The sequence below is a fragment of the Odocoileus virginianus genome, chromosome 2, assembly GCF_023699985.2.
Source record: "Odocoileus virginianus isolate 20LAN1187 ecotype Illinois chromosome 2, Ovbor_1.2, whole genome shotgun sequence".
NCBI lineage: Eukaryota > Metazoa > Chordata > Mammalia > Artiodactyla > Cervidae > Odocoileus > Odocoileus virginianus.
Window position 1 is genome coordinate 30,614,611 of NC_069675.1, and position 11,062 is coordinate 30,625,672.

General features: G+C 36.5%; 1 pseudogene; it reads left to right on the forward strand.

Annotated features, from left to right (window-relative positions):
- The first annotated feature begins 7,736 nt into the window (after positions 1 to 7,736).
- On the forward strand, positions 7,737 to 8,115 carry LOC110151774 (ubiquitin-ribosomal protein eL40 fusion protein-like; annotated as a pseudogene).
- Positions 8,116 to 11,062: the final 2,947 nt, after the last annotated feature.

Here is an 11,062-nt window from a genome sequence, read left to right on the forward strand (position 1 = left end):
AAAAAGTCAAATAACCTAACTCTACACCTAAAGCAACTAGAAAAGGAAGAAATGAAGAACCCCAGGATGGTAGAAGGAAAGAAATCTTAAAAATTAGGGCAGAAATAAATGCAAAAGAAGCAAAAGAGACCATAGCAAAAATCAACAGAGCCAAAAGCTGGTTCTTTGAGAAGATAAATCCATTAGCCAGACTCATCAAGAAACAAAGGGAGAAGAATCAAATCAACAAAATTAGAAATGAAAATGGAGAGATCACAACAAACAACACACAAATACAAAGGATCATAAGAGACTACTATCAGCAACTATATGCCAATAAAATGGACAACTTGGAAGAAATGGACAAATTCTTAGAAAAGTACAACTTTCCAAAACTGACCCAGGAAGAAATAGAAGATCTTAACAGACCCATCACAAGCATGGAAATTGAAACTGTAATCAGACATCTTCCAGCAAACAAAAGCCCAGGACCAGACACCTTCACAGCTGAATTCTACCAAAAATTTAGAGAAGAGCTAACACCTATCCTACTCAAACTCCTCCAGAAAATTACAGACTAAGGTAAACTTCCAAACTCATTCTATGAGGCCACCATCACCCTAATTCCAAAACCTGAAAAAGATGCCACAAAAAAAGAAGCTACAGGCCAATATCACTGATGAACATAGGTGAAAAATCCTTAACAAAATTCTAGCAAACAGTATCTAACAACATATTAAAAAGATCATCTGTCATGACCAAGTGGGCTTTATCCCAGGGATGCAAGGATTCTTCAATATCCACCAATCAATCAACATAACACACCACATTACCAAACTGAAAGATAAAAACCATATGATTATCTCAATAGATGCAGAGAAAGCCTTTGACAAAATTCAACATCCATTTATGATTTAAAAAAAAAGCCCTCCAGAAAGTAGGAATAGAAGGAACATACCTCAACATAATGAAAACTATATATGACAAACCCACAGCAAACATTATCCTCAATGGTGAAAAATTGAAAGCATTTCCCCTAAATACTTTCCCCTAAATGCACAAGCATGCCCATTCTCACCACTACTATTAAACGTAGTTTTGGAAGTTTTGGCCACAGCAATCAGAGCAGGAAAAGAAATAAAAGGAATCTAGATTGAAAAAGAAGGAGTAAAACTCTGTGTGCAGGTGACATGATCCTCTACATAGAAAACCTTAAAGACTCCACCAGAAAATTACTAGATCTAATCAATGAATAGAGTAAAGTTGCAGGATATATAATTAACACACAGAAATCCCTTGCATTCCTATACACTAACAATGAGAAAACAGAAAGAGAAATTAAGGGGAAAATTCCATTCACCATTGCAACGAAAAGAATAAAATACTTAGGAACATATCCACCTAAAGAAACAAAAAACCTATATATAGAAAACTATAAAAACTGATGAAAGAAATCAAAGATGACACAAATAGATGGAGAAATATACCATGTTCATGGATTGGAAGGATCAATATAATTAAAATGAGTAACTATCCAAAGCAATCTATAGATGCAATGCAAGCCCAATCAAGCTACCAAAGGTACTTTTCAGAGAACTAGAACAAATAATTTCACAATTTGTATAGAAATACCTAAAACCTCGAATAGCCAAAGCAATCTTGAGAAAGAAGAATGAAAGTGGATAAATCACCCTGCCTGACTTAAGGTTCTACTATAAAGCCACAGTCATCAAGACAGTATGGTACTGGCACAAAGACGGAAATATAGATCAGTGGAACAGAATAGAAAAAGTCCAGAGATAACTCCATGCACCTGTGGACACCTTATCTTTGACAAAGGAGGCAAGAATATACAATGGAGAAAAGACAATCTCTTTAACAAGTGGTGCTGCAAAAACTGGTCAACCACCTGTAGAAGAATGAAACTAGAACACTTTCTAACACCATACACAAAAATAAACTCAAAATGGGTTAAAGATCTAAATGTAAGACCAAAAACTATAAAACTCCTAGAGGAAAACATAGGCAAAACACTCTCTGACATAAATCACAGCAGGATCCTCTATGATCCACCTCCCAGAGTAATGGAAATAAAAGCAAAAATAAACAAATGGGACCTAATTAAACTTAAAATCTTTTGCACAACAAAGGAAACTATGAGCAAGGTGAAAAGACAGCCTTCAGAATGGGAGAAAATAGTAGCAAACAAAGCAACAAAGAATTAATCTCAAAAATATACAAGCAACTCCTGCAGCTCAATTTCAGAAAAATAAATGACCCAATCCAAAAGTGGGCCAAAGAACTAAACAGACATTTCTCCAAAGAAGACATACAGATGGCTAACAAACACATGAAAAGATGCTCAACATCACTCATTATCAGACAAATGCAAATCAAAACCACAATGAGGTACCATTTCACCCCAGTCAGAATGGCTGCTATCCAAAAGTCTACAAGCAATAAATGCTGGAGAGGGTGTGGAGAAAAGGGAACCCTCTTACACTGCTGGTGGGAATGCAAACTAGTGCAGCCACTATGGAGAACAGTGTGGAGATTCCTTTAAAAACTGAAAATAGAACTGCCATATGACCCAGCAATCCAACCCTGGCATACACACCAAGGAAACCAGAATTGAAAGAGACATGTGTACCCCAATGTTCATTGCAGCACTGTTTATAATAGCCAGAACATGGAAGCAACCTAGATGTCCATCAGCAGATGAATGGATAAGGAAGCTATGGTACATATACACCATGGAATATTACCCAGCCATTAAAAGGAATACATTTGAATCAGTTCTAATGAGGTGGATGAAACTGGAGCCTATTATACAGAGTGAAGTAAGCCAGTAAGGGAAACCCCAATACTGTATACTAATGTATATATATGGAAATTGGAAATATGGAAATGATAACCCTATATGCAAGACAGCAAAAGAGACAGATGTATAGAACAGTCTTCTGGACTCTGTGGGAGAGGGTGAGGGTGGGATGATTTGGGAGAACGGCATTGAAACGTGTATATTATCATATGTGAAATGAATCACCAGTCCAGGTTCGATGCATGAGACAGGGTGCTTGGGGCTGGTACACTGGGATAACCCAGAGGGATGGGATGGGGAGGGAGGTGGGAGGGGGTTCAGCATGGGGAACACATGTATGCCCGTGGCGGATTCATGTCAATGTATGACCAAACCACTATAATATTGTAAAGTAATTAGCCTCCATTTAAAAGAAATAAATTTATAGTTTTAAAAAAAGACCCACACACTGAAAAAAACAAAAATAAAAATACATTGACTCTACTGTTACTCTTCAGTTGGAATTTCTTCCAATATAATGGGCAAAGGGTGTAAACATTTCAGAAGGATGGAAGGATCCTAAAAATTCTCTTTAAACAATGATTTTTATTGAGATAAACAATGCTATGACACAAAGTATGCTATATAAACAAAAATAGCTAAATGCTGCTATCTGGAAAAAGGAGCACATACTTCAAATAAAACATGAAATATAGGCACTACATTATAGAAATAGGTTTACTGTCAAACAGGCAATTAAAATCTAAAGTATAGTGAGTCATAGACACATTCATTTTCTAAAGCTGGGATGAATAACAAGAGGACTCTTTCCACTTCTTTTCTCTTTCTTACAAGTAAAATGGGAATAGAATTATTTCACTTACGGTTGAGTACATATTTTCAGACAATGCTGACACATCTTTATTGCTCAGTCTGTTACTAAAAAAATTAAAACTGCTTTTGCAGTGTGTGGACAGTTAGTTTGGCTGCACATGTTATAGCTTCTACCTGAGTTAATATACCATTTAGAGCTGTGTGATTGCAAAAATAATCCTTGAAGTAAACAACACGTACTCCATGGTAAACATTATATTATTCCCAAGCAGAGTGAAGTCAACTCAATAAATAAAAGCCCTAGCAGTAATTTCTGCCTCTTACAATTAAACTAATTATTGCTTGAAAATAAAGTGTGGTAATTTCATTCATTACTTGAAGCAAAGCCCTACAAAGCTTATGTACTTGAGAACTTACTGTCTTGGTTAATGGACATTAATTTATTTCAACCATAGCTCTTGACCATTTTACAAGGACAATTACAGTATAGACACAGGAAGATTTGTGTGAATAAATCCAGTTGTTTAAAGTGCGCACCAAAGGAAACCATTACTTGTCCAAGGACTCTAGGACACTGGTGACAAAATTAGTAAAGAAAAATAAGTTTAGTCTCTATTGCTGAGGCATTTGCTGTAACTATAATGTTTACTCTCTTTAATTAAATGGAAACTAAAGATACAAGTAATATGGCTGGCTAGAAAATACTCTACATGGCTAATATTTATTAATGCATCTGCAGTATTTATCAAGAGCCATTAGACATACTGCACATAAACCATCTTGTTTAATTTTTGCAGTAATCACAAGGTGGGTATTGTTCATCTTGGATGTGTTCGGATCATAAACAATGAATTAATTTCATAAAATGATAAAAGGTGATAAAGTTAGCTTTGAGACAAGGTGGAAACACTTGTATCAAATCAAAGGCTTCAAATATATCAAAATTTACAAAAATATTTATTTATATACACACAATAATTTCACTACTGGGCACCTAAACCAATAAGTAATCATATATGCTGTTTCCAGTATAACTTGTCGAAGCCAAGAAAATTGAGAGAGATGAAGAAATCAAGACAAAAGATAGTTCCTGTAAATCTACTACACAAAGAAATATTGTGTATAATGGTTGGAGATGAGTTACATATTCAACTCTAAGTGGAGAGCAAAACAAGGAGACATCAATTACAAGTTTCAGTATCTCTAATACGAACCCAATAGATAGAATTAAGTTCATTTTTCTGTGTTGGTATTAAGGTTTGATAAAGATTTCCCCCGTGGAGCCTCATAAAAGTGATTCTCCTTAATGAACTTGAAAAGTTCTTCAACAGCAGGCTTACAGCAAATACCACAAATCCTGAGTCACATTCGAAAGTGTAGCTCAGAGAAACGATTCCACCAGGGGATCAAACAGTGACAAGAATACTGAAGTCTCTGATGGTCTTATTTGAACCAGGAACAAATTTAGAGCATGTGGATGACTGAGTGAATTATAAAGGGTTTAAGTTTAATAGTTTAAAAAACTGTGTTCCCAGTATCTTGACCTCTGTCAAAGATGCCAGAGAAAGGATGAAAGGCAGGGTTTGGGGAGGGGAGGTGATTCTCTTCCTGTTTTCCTGTTTACAGGGAGAATAAAAGTATGGAGTAAGTTTATTACAGCAATATTTGAAGGAGAGAAATAATTACAACATAAAATCACAAATTTAGATGGTCAATACTGAAATCAGATTGATTATATTCTTTGCAGTCAAAGATGGAGAAGCTCGATACAGTTAGCAAAAACAAGACCAGGAGCTGACTGTGGCTCAGATCATGAACTCCTTATTGCCAAATTCAGACTTAAACTGAACAAAGTAGGGAAAACCACAAGACCATCCATGTATGACCTAAATCAAATTGCTTATGATTATATAGTGGAAGTGACAAATCAATTCAAGGGGTTAGATCTGATAGAGTGCCTGAAGAACTATGGATGGAGGTTCATGACATTGTACAGGAGGCAGCGATCAGACCATCCCCAAGAAAAATAAATGCAAAAAGCCAAAATGGTTGCCTGAGGAGGACTTACAAATAGCTGAGAGAAAAGAACAGAAGTGAAAGGCAAAGGAGAAAAGGAACCATGAACCCATTTGAATGCACAGTTTGAAAGAATAACAAGGAGAGATAAGAAAGACTTCCTTAGTGATCAATGCAAAGAAACAGAGGAAACCAGTAGAATGGGGAAGACTAGAGATCTCTTCAAGAAAATCAGAGATACCAAGGGAACATTTTATGCAAAGATGAGTTCAATAAAGGACAGAAAGGTATGGACCTAACAGAAGCAGAAAATATTAAGAAGAGGTGGCAAGAATACACAAAACTACACAAAAAGATCTGATCTTCATGACCCAGATAACCACAATGGTGTGGTCACTCACCTAGACCTGGATATCCTGGAATGGGAAGTCAAGTGGGCCTTAGGAAGCATCACTAGAAACAAAGCTAGTGGAGGTGAGGGAATTCCAGTTGAGCTATTTCAAATCCTGAAAGATGATGCTGTCAAAGTGCTGCACTCAATATACCAGCAAATTTGGAAAACTCAGCAATGGCTACAGGACTGGAAAAGGTCGGTTTTCATTCCAATCCCAAAGAAAGGCAATGACAAAGAATGTTCAAACTACCTCACAATTGCCCTCATCTCACACGCTAGCAAAGCAATGCTCAAAATTTTCCAAGACAGGCTTCAACAGTACATGAATTGTGAACTTCCAGATGTTCAAGCTGGATTTAGAAAAGCCAGAGGAAGCAGAGATCAAACTGCCAACATCCACTGGATCACTGAAAATGCAAGAGAATACCAGAAAAACATCTATTTCTGCTTTATTCACTATGTCAAAGCATTTGACTGTGTGGATCACGACAAACTGTGGAAAATTCTTCAAGAGGTGGGAATACCAGACCATCTGGCTTATCTCTTGAGAAATCTGTAAGCAGGTCAGGAAGCAACAGTTAGAACTGGACATAGAACAACAGACTGGTTCCAAATCAGGAAAGGAGTACATCAAGGCTGTATATTGTCACCCTACTTATTTAATTTATATGCAGAGTACCTCATGAGAAATGCTGGGCTGGATGAAGCACAAGCTGGAATCAAGATTACTGGGAGAAATATCAATAACCTCAGATATGCAGATGACACCACCCTATGGCAGAATGTGAAGAACTAAAGAGCATCTTGATGAAGGTGAAAGAGGAGCCTGAAAAAGTTGGCTTAAAACTCAACATTCAGAAAACTAAGTTCATGGTATGTGGTCCCATCAGTTCATGGCAAATAGATGGGGAAACAGTGACAGACTATTTTTTTGGTCTCCAAAATCGCTGCAGATGGTGACCACAGCCATGAAATTAAAAGATGATAAAGCTATGACCAACATAGACTGCATATTAAAAAAAATAGATATTATTTTGCCAACAAAAGTCCATCTAGTCAAAGCTATGGTTTTCCAAGTAGTCATATATGGATGTGAGAGTTGGACTGAAGAAAGAACTCAGTGTTCTTTCTGACTGACTAAAGAAAGCTGAGTGCCAAAGAATCGATGCTTTTGAACTGTGGTGTTGGAGAAGACTCTTGAGAGTCCCTTAGTCTGCGAGAAGATCCAACCAGTCAATCCTAAATGAAATCAGTCCTGAATATTCATTGGAAGGACTGATGCTGAAGCTGAAACTCCAATACTCTGGCCACCTAATGTGAAGAACCTACTCATTTGAAAAGACCCTGATGCTGGGAAAGATTGAAGGCAGGAGGAGCCGGGAACAACAGAGGATGAGCTGGTTGGATGGCATCACTGACTCAATGGACATGAGTTTGAGCAAGCTCCAGGAGTTGGTGATGGACAGGGAGGCCTGGTGTGCTGCAGGTCATGAGGGTCAGAAAGAGTCTGACATGACTGAGCACCTGAACTGAAATGAAAATCACAAAAGTACATAATGACTAAACAGCAATACAAATCTAGTTCTAAAAGAAGTATTGTGCACATGTGTTAATGTTAGGTCACACATTACAACTCTGATTTTAACAGAGAGCAAAACAAAGAAATCAGGCCCTCTTTCTTTTCAATGAGGTGGCCCAACAGCAGATACACAGATGCAGATCTTTGTAAGAACCCTAACAGGCAAGACCACCACCCATGAGGTTGAGCCCAGTGACACTACTGAGAATGTCAAAGCCAAAATCCAAGAGAAGGAGGGCTTCCCACCTGATCAGCAGAGTCTGATTTTCACTGGCAAACAGCCGGAGAATGGCCACAATCTGTCAGACTACAATATCCAAAAAGAGTCCACCCTGCACTTGGTGCTTCGGCTGTGAGATGACATCATCCAGCCTTCTCTCCACCCAGCTTGCTCAGAAATACAACTGGGACAAGATGATCTGCCACAAGTGTCATACTCACTCACATCCCTGCGCTGTCAACTGCTACAAGTGCAGCCAAATCAACAACCTGCACCCCAAGAAGGTCAAATAAGGCCCCTGCACCCACTTCTCCTTGGCTCTCAAGGTGGCCACCTGCCCAAGCTCCATGGCCCTGGAGCCTCAATAAAGCTTCCCTTTCATTGAAAAAAAAGAAAGAAATAAATCAATTACAAGACTTGATGTCAACATGAGCCAGTATATTGATGCCATCACAGGTGATGTTTGTGAAAATTAAATATAGAAGATTTTATACAAAAAAAGAAATTACATAAAGATGAAATTTTATTAATGTGATTAGAAGGGTTTTTTTCTTTTCATCTTTAAACATTCCTTTAGGAAAGAGCAATAATTTTGACTACATAAAGTTTTTAAATTAAAAACAAATCACCACATGATAGAAAATATTTGCTACAATTGCAACTATAAAGTTTTAATATTCTTATTATTGATAATAATTATTCAGTGACAATAGGGAAAACATTGCAATTCCAAATATTCTAACTGTAATAATTTGGAGTTTTTCTTGATAGAAATAATAGCAACAACCATTATGTCATTACAGTGTGCTAGGAAACCTTTTAAATTACCTATATATGTAACATTTAATCCTCACAACCCTTGTGAAGTAAGTAGTATTTATAGAAGTGGGGAACCTATATCATAGGAGCATGAAGTAACTCGCCCAAATCACCTGGCTAGTAAATGATGTTTCCAGAAGTCAAACCCCAAGCAGTCTAGCTCTAGAGCTCATGTTCTTACCCAAAACATGAGCTGTCTTTCAATACCAAATTGCTAAGTTCCTCTCAGCCCTACCATACTCCATAATACTATATCATGGAACAACATGATCACCTTTCATCTACATGCTACTCTCCAATTTCCAAAAGGTTGTCACATGCATTATATGTTCCCAGAGCACTTTTATAAGCAAGGGCACTATCCTCCTGGCTTTGATCTAATACTGCTATGAAGCTTCACCTGCTCAATGTGTGCTCATAGTCTCATAGATTTGAGTTCTCAGTCTGTAGTCTCACAAGACACATTCTAGTCTATGGGGTTTGATTATCTGATTTCAGAAAGGATCCTGGGAGTGGTTATATTTCATAAATTACAGATTGTTATAGAAAGAAGGGAACAAGCCAATCTACTATAACATTCTAGTTTACTAGAGTATTTAGACATAACAAAGCTTATAAAGCTAATGAATGGCAGATATCAGACTAACATTTTTATTTTTCTAAGACATAGCATGTAAATATAAAAGCAATCAGTAACAATATTAACCAGATACTCTAATATGAAAATCTAATATGAATAATAAAGAACTAAAAATGCTTACACTATTATTTGAGACTATCATTTTCTTACTGAAAATATGACACTTATATACCTGCCAGCATGAGGCCAGAAACTCAGACCTCTAAGCAAGGCTATGATATACTATAGACAATCACATCTGAGAGGAATACAGGAAACATCAAAAGCCTTTGTGTCCATCAATGTTTAGAGTTTTTCCACAGATAGAAAACAGATTACTTTATGCCTACATTTTTTTAGAGGTCAACACTGTTAACCTGTTTTACAGCTGAGATCTCAGGGAACTGAATAGCAAGAAAGTGATAGGTCACAGTGAAGGATTCAACATTTTAAACTTTTTCTACCTGTCAAAAGTTAAACCCAATGAATACCCAGCAGAGTATTTGCTTTAATAGTAACTAAAAATTGCCTTCTTATAAAAGCATCTTAAAATTCACGAGTCAAAGGAAATTTTGAATAGAAGAACAAGAAAGAGAATACAGGGAAAAAAAAGAAAGAAACAGTCCATGTGACTTCTCTTGAAGGCGTAGAAAGGGTTAATTATGATCTTTTCTTAGTACTCAACTTGGGAATTAATTTTGCAGTTGTTCATCTTTTATTATCACAAAAATCTGAACTTTAAAAAATCATTATACTATAATACAATAATGATTTAGATTAAATATGGCCTCCACCTCTTGGGATTAAAATTAGCAAAATCATTTAAACTCCTGAGATGAAAAAGAGTATTTCCAAAATAATCAGCAGGAAATTTGGTGTTGCTTTTGCTTGTTTCTAATTGGGCAAATGTTTATTTTAGAAAAAAATAAATAAAATACAGAAACTTTTAGGAAAAAATAAAATTGACTGTAACCTCATCAAGAGAAAATAAATACAATTATTCTGATAATGTTTGTAAAACACTAACCATGTACTGTTGTTCTAAACTATTTTTTACATGTTGACAGTTAATTTTTATAACACACTTTTGGAGCACAGAGTTAAATTTTTCAGCCTCCATTTCACAAAAGAGAAACTGAGTCACAGAAAAATTAAAATGACTTGTTCTAAATTGCTTAGTTGCTCAATCATGTCCAACTCTTTACAATCCCATGGCCTGTAGCCCACCAGGCTCCTCTGTCCACTGGGATTCTCCAGGCAAGAATCCTGGTGTGGATTGACATGCCCTCCTCCAGGGGACCTTCCAAACCCAGGGATTGAACCCAGGTCTCTGTCACTGCAGGTGGATTCTTTACCACCTGAACCACCAGGGAAGCCCTGCTCTAAATTACTGAGTTACTAATTGGTGGTCAGACTTCAGGTCCACTTATTTTGATTTTAGGTTAGAGATTGTTACCCCCTATTCTCTACTACTGGAAACTGGTTTCTACACCACATAGATCATAAACACTAAGGAAACAAATGGTTTCATGGAATGTAGACTCACAAGTTAAATATTGTACAAGCCATGCTAGGGAAAAATTTCAGGCAGTTATAATCTGAAAACAACTTCTCTGTATTTTAACATTTTTATTTTGTAACACTGTCTACCAAATCAATCAGCTATCAGAAGAATAAAAAAATTCAAAGTGAATTTCATTGTGATTATGACAAAAAGTATGTTCTGAAAATGAGTTCAGAAGAAAATACAATGATACCATTATGGTTGGACTTGATATTGAATTGTCTTACTCCCATCAATT